The 12,526-nt window shown below is 45.0% G+C and overlaps 1 non-coding gene across 1 annotated transcript; it reads left to right on the top strand.

The window, feature by feature from the left end:
- The first annotated feature begins 2,011 nt into the window (after window positions 1-2,011).
- LOC118486122 lies at window positions 2,012-2,118 on the top strand. The gene has a single exon (XR_004877978.1). It is a non-coding gene; the product is annotated as a small nucleolar RNA R71 (small nucleolar RNA).
- The last annotated feature ends 10,408 nt before the right edge of the window (window positions 2,119-12,526 follow it).

Here is a 12,526-nt window from a genome sequence, read left to right on the forward strand (position 1 = left end):
CCCGTGTTCAGGTGCCAGTAACAATAATTAAAGAAAAGAAACAGAAGCCTGGACACGGGGGCGTGTTCGGTGAACACGGCCCGTGTCCAGTTACCTGAACTGGGCATTTGTCTGCAGGATGTTCAGCACGGGGCCGTGTTGGCTGGGCACGGCCCGTGCTGAGCTTACTGGAATGAAGAAATTGTTGTCGGATGGCCCTGTTTTCGTGCATGGGGCTATGTTTCTCGTTTCCCTTGTTATCCTTGACCACCATGAGTGTGTTTTATTCCTGCAAATTAAAACTAAAAGATTAAACTTAAACTAAGGATAGTTCCGCGGACTGCCTCCGTGGTGCGCCACGTTTATAAGGGTCCTTGGCTAGACCCAAGGCGAGGTTATATGTTTTCCGAGCGGGATGTTTTGCATCCCATGTTGCACCGTCGGAGAGCATCATCCAAACTCGAATCAATAACCTTCATGTAATTGACCGGGTCATCGTCCTCTATTCTCTTCCCAACCCCGAACTTTACTTCATTATCTCCATATTTTATAGTGAGTGTTCCGTCATTCATATCCACCACTGCTTGTGCGGTGGCGAGAAATGGTCTCCCTAGTATGAGGGGGACTTCGGTGTCTTCTTCCATATCAAGTATGACAAAGTCGGCCGGGTAGACGAAATTGTCGACCTTGACTAGGAGATTTTCAATGACACCTTGCGGGAATTTGACGGATCGATCAGCAAGTTGTATACTCATTTTTGTAGGACTCGTTTTTCCTAGGCCGAGTCTTTTGAACATTGATGCGGGCATGAGGTTAATGCTAGCCCCGAGGTCGGCTAGTGCATTACGAACGGGGGAGTCCCCGATCGAGCAAGGAATTGTGAAGCTTCCGGGATCAATTTTCTTTTGGGGGAGTTTGTTGAGTACGAGGGCAGAGCATTCTTCACCTAAGTTAACTAATTGCAATGTTTCAATTTTCCTTTTATGAGTGAGGAAGTCCCTCATAAACTTAGAGTATTTAGGCATTTGGGTTAGGACGTCAATGAAAGAAATGTTGACATGCAATTGTTTTAGCAAACTTTCGAGTTTTGCGAATTGCTCATTGGTCTTTTGACAGATTAACCTACCGGGGTATGGAACCGGAGGAGCCTTGGTGGGTTCTGGAGGTGGAGGAGTGACCTTCTCTTGCTGTGGCGGAGATGTGACCTCCTTAATAGGTGCTGGCCCTTCTGCAGGACCCACGGTACGGTTCCGTAGAGTGATGAGATGAACTTGTGCCTTTGGGTTTGTCTCGGTATTACTTGTTAGCGCGCCTTGCAGTCTCTCGGAGAAATTTTGGGCTAGTTGATTTATTTGTTTTTCAATGTTTTGAATACTAGCTTGTTGATTTCTAAAATTTGATTCTAATTGTAGAAACCTATCCGAGTTTTTCTTTTCAGTGTCGGAGATGAGGCGAGATATAGTATCTTTAAGCCTTTCTCGTCCACCTTGTTGTTGAGGGAAATTTTATGACTCATTTCTTGGTTGTTGGAAGTTTGTTCGTTGGTTTACGCTTTGTTGGTTACTACCATTGCCGGGTTCTCTCCAACCAAGGTTAGGGTGATTTCGCCATCCTTGGTTGTAGGAGCCCGTTGGAGGACCCGACGGCCTAGGTCTATTATCAATGTAGTTTACCGATTCTTGTTGATCGTCTGTTTCTTTCATACAACTCCAATTTTCATGTGACCCACCACACCCTTCACAAGCCATAACCGAGACCGTTTTTGTCATTTCCAACTTCTTTATTTTTGAAGAAAGGGCCTCGATTTGGGCTTATAAAGAAGTGCTTTCATCAACCTTATGGGTGCCCGGGGCAATAGCTTTATTGCCTCGGGGAGTGTGCCACTGGAAATTGGTTTGAGCAATTTCCTCAATTTGATTATATATTTCATGCGGGCGGCGATTACCTAAAAGTCCCCCGGAGCTAGAGTCAAGTGTTTGCCTTGTGTGGCAACAACCCATTATAGAAAGTGGATACTTGTTGCCATATCGCAAGGCCGTGATGTGGACACTTTCGCAATAGCTCCTTGAACCTTTCCCAAGTTTCATACAAGGATTCCCCGTCCTCTTGTGAATATGTATTAATTTCAGTCATTAATTTAGCCGTTTTAGCGGGAGGGAAATACTTATATAGAAATTTTTGGGCTAGTTCATCCCAGGTGTTTACCGATCCAGCTGGGAGGGCGTTAAGCCAAGCTTTTGCTCGGTCTTTTTTTGAAAAAGGAAACATTCGGAGGCGGATGGCGTCATTTGATGCTCCATTGATCCGAAAGGTATCACATATTTCTAAGAAATTAGTAATATGTAGATGTGGATCCTCGTCCGCAAGCCCATGGAAGGTTGCAGAGTTTTGAAGCATCTGTATAAAATGCGGCCGAAGTTCGATGTTATTGGCTTCAACATTCGGTGCATTGATAGCGGCGCCGAGATTACCTACGTGGGTCGTAGATAACCCATGAGGGTACGTTGGTCCGCCATTGGGAGTGCTTTCCCCGAAACCTTCTCTTGGTTTTAGCTTTTAGTCTTTTTCTGAGAAAGCGTTTGGGTTCTTCTAGAGGTTCTTTTATGTCATTATTAGAACTGGAGCTCATACACTACGTAGAGGTGGCGTCTAGTTCCAAGTCCTGCAGCAAAAACAGAAAAGAATGTTGGTCAGAAGGTTCACCACGGCCCCGTGCTCAGTGAACACGGCCCGTGGTCGGACTTACAGTGATTGTTTTCCGGACCCCTGTTACTGGAGAGTTGGACACGGCCCCGTGTTGCACTGACACGACCCCGTGGTCAGCCTTCTGTAACTCGGAAAACTAAAAACTGCCAGTAACACTGCTGGGCACGGCCCGTGTCCGACCAGGCACGGCCCGTGCTGATCTCTGCAGAAGCTGAAAATTTAAGAAAATCCTAAAAAAATAAAAAGAAAATAAAAAAAATGATTAGGCCGTTGATTCCTAACTTTCTTAAAATCCTTGTGTCCTCGGCAACGGCGCCAAAAACTTGATGCGTGTTTGGTGTAATATGTTTTAGGTATATACTTTAAGCCCGTTTTACACTTTAGCCAAGTTTTAAATTTATAAAACACGATATTTACTAACACTAAACACACATATGGGCAAGTGCACCCATCGTGGACGTAGTATAGTGTTGGTAAGATACCGAGGTCGTCCAAGGACACAAGAGCTTTTAGTACTGGTTTATCCTCAACGTCTAATCAAATCAAAATGTTAGAAAAAGATTTTTAAACTACGAAAATAAAACTAACTAAATGCTGAAAAATAAAATAAAAATAAAAACAGATAGACAAGATGAATCACTTGGATCCGACTCGTGTGTTAGTATAACCTTTGATTATTTTCGCACTTTTGCACTTGTTTAAGAGATTATCTTAGTTATTGTAGTAGGCCCATCTTTTGAAGGCGACGTTACCCTCAACCCAGTAGTTTGAGTCAGCACGGATACAATCCTAAAGGGTCGGATTATTGAAAGATAATTAATTAAGTTATTAATGCAAATTATGGTAGGCCCCTCTTTTGGAGGTGACGTTACCCTCGACTAAGTAGTCTGAGTCAGCAGGGATACAGTCCTAAATAGCCGGGTTATAGTATTAATAGTAGTTAACTTATGAGGGGATCAAAGAGTTTGGACCCCCGCCATCCAACACCTTTGGGTATTGAAGGAGGTCCTACTCAATTTGACCCAGGTCCCTTGCAGGACCTCTAAACGCTGAACAAGGGCAAGACCCTTACCAAACCGTTCCCTTAACCCCCGACCAGGTAGCCAACATACCTCCATATAGACCGTGGAGATATGAATGGTGAAAATCTTTTATTTTATATAGACAGTAAAATAATGCCAAGACACCACGGACAAACGATAAGGAAGAATCACCTTCAACATAAGAAACTAGTTATTAAAGTCATTAATACAAAACTAATTAAGAAGTGAAAAAGATTAAAAATAAAAAGTATTATACTAAACACTTGTCTTCACCAAGTGATGTAAGAGACTTAGGCAAACATGGCCTTGATTGTCAAGAACTCTTACGATCAATCTTGGATCCCGAGACGACTCACACACTCTATGATGGACAATGGATGATGGTGGTGGATGATGGTGTTGTGATGGTGGTGGGTGGTGGATGAAGTGTGAGAGAGGTGGTGTGCCAAGGGATGAGTTGCAATAGCTCCAAGCACTCCTAATTATAGGCTGAACAGAAGCCTAGGCACAGCCCCGTGTCCGCTGGACACGGCCCCGTGCCCGTCTGACACTATCTCTCCTCATTAATTGTAATTCGCAATTACAATAAATGCGTCTGCAGTACTTTGGGCACGCCCCCGTGGTGGGCAATAGAAGCTTCTACATGTTTGTCTTTTCTGCTGCTTCTTGGGCACGGCCCCGTGCTCGCTGAGCACGGGGCGTGTTCAGTCTTCTGCCTTCTCTGTTTTGCTTGGGAGGATGCTGTCGAGGGGTCGGGCAGTCCACTTTTGTTCCCTTTCTTGTATTTATGTTAGATTTAGCTGTCTTTTTGCTGCTTTTGTTAATTTGAGCTCATTTAATCCTGAAAATACAAAAGGAAGACAAAAATACACTTTTTCCAACATTAGTACTTAAAAAGGGTTAGTTTTATGCCTCATTTGATGTAATTTATATGTTGCATTTTGCACACATCAGCCACCTTGCCTATTTTCTCAATAATTTCGAACGGTCCGACATACCGTGGATTGAGCTTGCCTCGTTTGCCAAAATGAACAACACCTTTCCACGGTGAGACTTTGAGTAGCACTCGATCCCCAACCTGGAACTCGAGTGGTTTCCTGCGCTTATTAGCGTAGCTTTTCTGACGGTCACGAGCTATCGCCATTGGTTTTCGTATCTGAGCAATTCTTTCCGTTGCGTCTACTACAAGTTCTGGACCTGTGATCTGACTATCACCCACCTCTGCCCAACAAAGAGGTGATTGGCATTTACGCCCGTACAATGCCTTGAATGGAGCAGCTTGAATGCTGGTGTGGTGACTGTTATTATATGAAAACTCCACCAAAGGGAGATGTTTTTCCCAGCTGTTGCCGAAATCGATTACACATGACCGAAGCATGTCTTCTAGAGTTTGAATAGTGCGCTCAGACTGCCCATCCGTCTGAGGGTGATAAGCTGTGCTCATGTCTAATCGTGAGCCAAAAGATTTGTGCATCGCTTGCCAAAGTTCTGAAGTAAAACGTGCATCACGATCAGAAATAATGGAGGTTGGCACCCCGTGCCTCGAAACCACTTCTTTTAAGTAAATGTCTGCTAAAGTAGAGAACTTGTCTGTTTCCTTGATCGCCAAGAAGTGTGCAGACTTAGTGAGTCGATCCACGATCACCCAAATAGTATCATTCCCACGTTGAGATCTAGGCAGGCCAGTAACAAAATCCATGGAAATTTCCTCCCATTTCCATTGTGGTATCTTTGGTTGCTAGAGTAGGCCTGATGGTTTCTGATATTCCGTCTTGACTCTCGCACAAGTTAAACACTTGCTAACGTAGGTTGCTATGTGGGCTTTCATGCTAGGCCACCAATACGTAGTTCTGAGGTCATGGTACATCTTATCCGAACCAGGATGTACTGAGTAGCGAGACTTATGCGCTTCATCCATCACAAGTTCTCGTAAATTGCCATAGAGTGGGACCCAGATGCGTCCTGTTACGTAATAAGCGTCGTCTTCCTATTGTTCTAACCGTTGCCTTGAGCCGCGTAAGTCTTCAGCCCTAACGTTTTCTGGTTTCAATGCTTTCACCTGAGCATCTCGTATCTGTGCAAGAAGACTAGACTGGATGGTAAGTTGTAGTGCTCGTACGCGTCTAGGTGCAGTATCTTTTCGACTGAGGGCGTCGGCCACCACATTGGCTGTTCCCGGATGGTACTTTATAGCACATTCGTAATCGATTAAAAGCTCGACCCATCGACATTGACGTATGTTTAATTCCTTTTGTTTGAAGATATGCTCGAGACTCCTGTGATCGGTGTAGATAGTGCACTTGGTACCATACAGGTAATGTCTCCATATCTTAAGTGCGAAAACAACAGCTCCCAGCTCTAAATCGTGCGTAGTGTAATTCCTTTCGTGAATCTTAAGTTGGCGCGAGGCGTAAGCAATGACTTTATCCTGTTGCATCAATACGCAACCCAGACCCTGAATTGATGCGTCGCCATAAACTACAAAATCGTCCGTGCCTTCAGGCAATGAGAGGATAGGTGCGCTGCAGAGTCTATCCTTTAAGTGCTGAAAAGCTGATTCCTGTGTATTACCCCATCGATAAGTAACGCCCTACTGCGTTAGTAAGGTGAGAGGTTGCGCAATCTTGGAGAAATCCTTGATAAACCTCCTGTAGTAACATGCCAAACCCAAGAATTGGCGAATTTTCGTTGGTGTGCGAGGTGCAGGCCAATTCTTAATCGAGTCTACCTTGGATGGATCCACATGAATCCCATCCTTGTTTACCACATGGCCTAGAAAGTGGACTTCACGAAGCCTGAAGTCGCATTTTGAAAACTTGGCATATAACTGTTCTGTTCGAAGGAGTTCCAAAATGAGTCGTAAATGCTGCTCGTGTTCCTCCTGACTCTTAGAGTAGATCAGAATGTCGTCGATGAATACAATAACAAACTTATCCAAGTAAGGCTTACACACTCTGTTTATAAGATCCATGAAGACTACAGGCGCGTTTGTTAATCCGAATGGCATAACCAGAAACTCATAGTGGCCATAGCGAGTTCTGAATGCTGTTTTGGAGACGTCCTCGTCCCAGACTCTCAGTTGATGGTAGCCTGACCTCAGATCAATCTTTGAGTAGTAGCTCGACCCTTGCAGCTGGTCAAACAAGTCATCAATGCGTGGAAGAGGATAGCGATTCTTCACGGTCACCTTGTTGATTTCGCGGTAATCTATGCACATACGGAAGGTACCGTCTTTCTTCTTCACAAACAATACTGGAGCTCCCCAAGGCGAAGAGCTAGGACGAATAAAACCTTTATCCAAAAGTTCTTGCAGTTGCTTGGACAGTTCTTCCAGTTCGGTTGGAGCTAAGCGATAAGGTGCTCGAGCTATGGGTGCTGCTCCAGGGGCTAGTTCGATCTGGAATTCGACCTGGCGATAAGCCCAGGTAGATCTTCAGGAAACACTTGAGGGAAGTCACGTACTACTGGAATATCCTCTAATCTCTTCTCTTTCGTTGATGCGTCTGTAACAAGTGCTAAGATAGCGGTGTGGCCCTTTCGCAAACACTTCTGGGCCTTAAGAAAGGAGATGATGCCTACCACAGCACCACTTTTGTCGCCTTGAACTTCAAGAGGTTCTTTACCAGAACGGGGAATACGTACAATCTTCTCTTTGCATAGGATCTCTGCTTGCTGTTGGGATAACCAATCCATCCCAATGACGATGTCGAAACTACCCAGAACTATAGGAATGAGATCGATAGAGAAAGTCTGACCAGCGAGGATAAGATCACAACCGTGAACTATGTGTGTGGCCTCTAAACTTTTGCCATTTGCTAACTCTATGACATGCTTGATGTTCAAAAGTGTTGGTGTGTGCTTTAACATTTGACTAACTTTTAGAGACACATAACTGGCATCCGCACCTGAATCAAATAAAACAGTAACATAAAAGTCGTCGAGAAGAAACTTACCCATCACTACGTTAGGATCATTCATTACATCACCCTGACCCAACACAAACGCTCGACCCCTGGCGCCATTATTTCCATCATTGTTTCCCCCGTTGTTGTTCCCATTGCCCTGATTATTGTTGTTGTTGTTGTTCTGATTTTGATTTAACTGGGGGCAGTCCCGCTTGAAGTGGCCTTCAGCACCACACTGAAAGCATCCCCTGTTGCCCCGCTGCTGTTGCTGCTGCTGGTTCTGTGGAGCTGGTTGTTGTTGTTGATGGTTCTGATTCGCAGGTCGTGAGCTCCTGCAATCTTTAGCTTCATGACCCATCTTGAGACACCTCTGACAAAGACCCTTGTTGCACTGACCATTGTGGTGCCTGTTGCATGTGTTGCACTTCGGGAGGTTTCCTCGATACCCACCCTGCCTTTGACTACCAGAAGATTGCTGACCAGGGCTCTGATAGTCATCAATCTTTCGCTGCTGTGTCTGGGACTGTACTGAAGTCGAACCCTTGCTGGAGGCTCCATCCCATTTTCGCTTGTTGTCACTGGGAGTAGCAGAAGTAGTAGTAGTAGTAGTAGCACCGATACGCTTGGGCAGCTTGTTCTGTTCCACTGCCTGATCTGTGAGGCGATGAGCAAGATGAGTAACATCCTGAATAGTAGAAAGGTTGGTAGATGTCACATGACTTTGAATTTCTGGTACTAAGCCTCTGAGGTACAGCTCAATACGCTTGATGGGAGGATGCACCATAGTTGGACACAAGATGGCCAGTTCATTTGACCTTTTCGTATACGCCTCTATCTCTGACCCTGTCATCTTCAGGTTAAAGAACTCCACTTCCAACTTGTGGATGTCATCACGAGTGCAGTATTCCCGCTTGATCAATTCCTTGAAATCGTTCCATGGGGTGGCATTAGCAGCCGCCAACCCCAGCATCTGAACTTGCGCATTCCACCATGTCAGCGCAATACCTTCAAGAGTACAAGTGGCATACTTCACCCTGCGAGCCTCAGGGCATTCACACATCTCGAAGACCGATTCGAGCTTCTCGAACCAGTGGAGGAGTCCAACTGCTCCTTCAGTGCCACTGAATGTGCTAGGACGACAGTCCATGAAAGTCTTGAATGTGCATACACGTGGCTGAGCGTGCTGAGCTGTTGTGTATAAGAACAGGACAAGGTTAAACACAAGAGTTCGTTTAGGAGTGTAGGATCTAAAGATCCTAGAGTGAGTTTGCGACTGCAGGGTATACCTCCTGCTTGAGAGGCTGCAAGTGCCGCAGCAACTTGTTCGTTAATCAAAGCCGTCAACTGGGCTTGAGTCATGTTAACACGTCCACTCGTGATCTTCATAACAAAAAGGGAAACATGAGTGAGAGAGGTTCGCGAAAGTGCGATGACAGAAGAGAGTAAGCACGCATGTGATTCAAACAATAGTTGCTACGTTTATCTAAGCATACCATGAGCAAAGTTCTATGTAACTAACAAGTACGCAATAAAACATAAACCATATCACCTAGAATGTTGAGTCTTGCACGTGGAGCGAAGCGTCGTTGTGGATCGTTGAGCACTGTTCTGGTTATAGCCTGGTTTTAACAAAAACTTTTTCCCCTTATTAAAACCAAGTTCGCTATAACCAATGGCTCTGCTACCAATCTGTCACACCCCCAAAATCCACACGCGGAGTACCACCGCCTGGAGGCGTGACTAACCAGGATCAAGCCACCAATCATATTGAACATAACAAGTAATAAGTAAAATTCAACCACACAATATGAAAGGTGTTTCAAATCAAAAACATAGTTAAGTGTTTAGCGGAAGCATAATTGTAAAACCCAATGTAAGTATTAAGTACGAAATAAAGTAATGTTTTTAGCATGGCACACACTGCCATGTCCCACAACGACCGCGCCTCCCTGTGCAAGCTCCATGAGTACCTAGCGACCTGCAAGGCATGTAACAACGAGTCAACAACAAAGTTGAGCGAGTTCACAGTTGGTTGTTTAGTTATGGTATTCGTTTCGTAAATTATATGTTCGTTTTGTAAACCATGTATCGTATTAATTCGTATCGCGGTTTCCCAGACATGTGTGCGAAGATTAGTGGGGGCTTCCCATGTGTTACTAGACCGTGTGTATCGACTGCTACGAAAATGTAAGAGGTGCCCTAAGTCAATGTCTATCAGCATTGACCCTTTGCCCATAGTCCATTAGTACACGCCCGTTCGAACGACAAGGTGTGATGTTTGTTAAACCTAATAGCGCTATTAACTAATGACCCGCTCGCCATAGGCCTCGGCGATTAAGTCGATATAAATGAGAGACTTAATGATAGAGGTTTGGTCCAGTGTGTATTCTTGGCATCCTACCCACGGAGGATGGTCGTAATTACCGCTTAGTTCATTTACCCATTCCCAACCCTTGGGAATCCCATGCCTTGGAAAGAGTGTGAACTCACCTTGGTTTGCTCGATATGTTAAATTATATGCTCGTAAGTAATCAATCACGTCCAAGTTAAGGATTTCGAGTGAGAATGATCGAACAGGAAGGATCTAGCTTCCAAGGGGAGGCTGCCGTCACACAGAGGATAGGGAGAGACTCTAGGGTTGCAAAAATATCAATTCACGTAGCCTATGACCCTTAAATACATAAACCGTAACTGTTGGGCCGTAACTGGGCTTCGGAGAAACGGTGGGCCGGCGAAACGTCTGTTTCGTCGAGGTGTGTGTGACGAAACACACTTGTTTCGTCGGAATGGTTTATGGCGAAACACTCCTTGTTTCGTCGTGTGGGCTATGGCGAAACACTTGTGTTTCGTCGGACCTTTTCAAGGTTTAAATAGTTAAGTTTTTCAAACAGCATACATGATAAACACCTTGATCACATAAACAGATAACATATCAAACAACCATCTCAACATATAATCCAGTGTGTACAGTTACAAAGCAACAAGTCGTATAAACAAACAACTAAACAAATAAATCGTGCAATTAATGCGAAGGTAGAATCTTGGAAACTCGAGTTGTCACACTTCGTTCCACGTGCAAGACTCTACACTATAGGTGATATGATTCCTGTTTATATTACCTACTTGTTAGTTACATAGAACATTACTCATGGTATGCTTAGATAACGTAGTAACTACTGGTTGAAAACTTTGCGTGTTCACACTCTTCTGTTATTCCTCACTTGCATATTGATACGACGCACTTCTCACTCGTGTTCTCTGTATTGTGAAGATCATGAGTGGACAAATCAACCTCACACAAGCCCAGCTGACGGTTTTGATCAACGAACAAGTTGCTGCGGCACTTGTAGCCGCTCAAGCAGGAGGTATACCCTGCAGTTGCAACTCACTCTAGGATCTTTAGATCCTACCCTCATAAACCAACTCTTGTGTTTAACTTTGTCATGTTCCTATACACAACAGGTCAGAACGCTCAGCCACCTGTATGCACTTTCAAGACGTTCATGGACAGTCGTCCTAGTACTTTCAGTGGCACTGAAGGAGCCGTAGGACTCCTCCACTGGTTCGAGAAGCTCGAATCGGTCTTCGAAATGCGTGAATGCCCTGAGGCTCGTAGGGTGAAGTATGCCAGTGGTACTCTCGAAGGTGTTGCGTTGACTTGGTGGAACGCACAAGTTCAAATGTTAGGGCTGGCAGCTGCTAATGCCACCCCATGGAACGACTTCAAGGAACTGATCAAGCGAGAATACTGTAATCGTGACGACATCCACAAGCTGGAAGCGGAGTTCTTTAACCTGAAGATGACGGGGTCGGAGATAGAGGCTTATACGAAGCGATCCAATGAACTGGCAGTGTTATGTCCAACCATGGTGGATCCTCCCATCAAGCGTATCGAACTGTACCTTAAAGGCTTAGTACCAGAGATTCAAAGCCATGTGACTTCTGCTAACCTTGCTACCATCCAGGATGTTACTCGTCTTGCTCATCATCTCACGGACCAGGAAGTGGAACAAAACAAGCTGCCTAAGCGTATCGGTGCTACTACCACTACCACTACTACTACTTCTGCTATTCCCAGTGACAACAAGCGAAAATGGGATGGAGCCTCCAACAAGGGTTCGACTACGGTTCAGTCCCAGGCACATCAGCGAAAGATCGATGACTACCAGAGTCCTGGTCAGCAATCTTCTGGTAGTCAAGGGTAGGGTGGGTATCGAGGAAACCACCCAAAGTGCAACAAATGCAACAGACACCACAGTGGTCAGTGCAACAAGGGACGTTGTCAAAGGTGTCTCAAGATAGGTCATGAAGCCAAGGATTGCAGGAGCTCATGGCCTGCAAATCGAATCGTCAGCAGCAACAACAAGCACCGCAGAATCAGCAACAACAACAGGGCAACAAGGGATGCTTTCAGTGTGGCGCTGAAGGTCACTTCAAGAGACACTTCCCACAGTTAAATCAGAATCAGAATCAGAACCACAACCAAGGAAACAGGAATAATAATGGGGGCAACAATGGGGTAAACAATGATGGAAACGGTGCTAGGGGTCGAGCGTTCGTGCTGGGTCAGGGTGATGCAAGGAATGATCCTAACGTAGTGATGAGTAAGTTCCTTCTCGACGACTTTTATGTTACTGTTTTATTTGATTCGGGTGCCGATACCAGTTATGTGTCTATAAAACTTAGTCAAATGCTCCAGCGCACACCAACACTTATGAACACCAAGCACATAGTAGATTTAGCAAATGGGAAAAGCCTAGAGGCCACGCATATAATTAAGGGTTGTAATCTAGTTTTAGCGGGTCAGACCTTCTCCATCAATCTTATTCCTATAGTTCTGGGTAGTTTCGACATCGTCATTGGGATGGATTGGTTATCCCAACAGCAAGCAGA

This window comes from Helianthus annuus, chromosome 13 (genome assembly GCF_002127325.2).
Source record: "Helianthus annuus cultivar XRQ/B chromosome 13, HanXRQr2.0-SUNRISE, whole genome shotgun sequence".
NCBI lineage: Eukaryota > Viridiplantae > Streptophyta > Magnoliopsida > Asterales > Asteraceae > Helianthus > Helianthus annuus.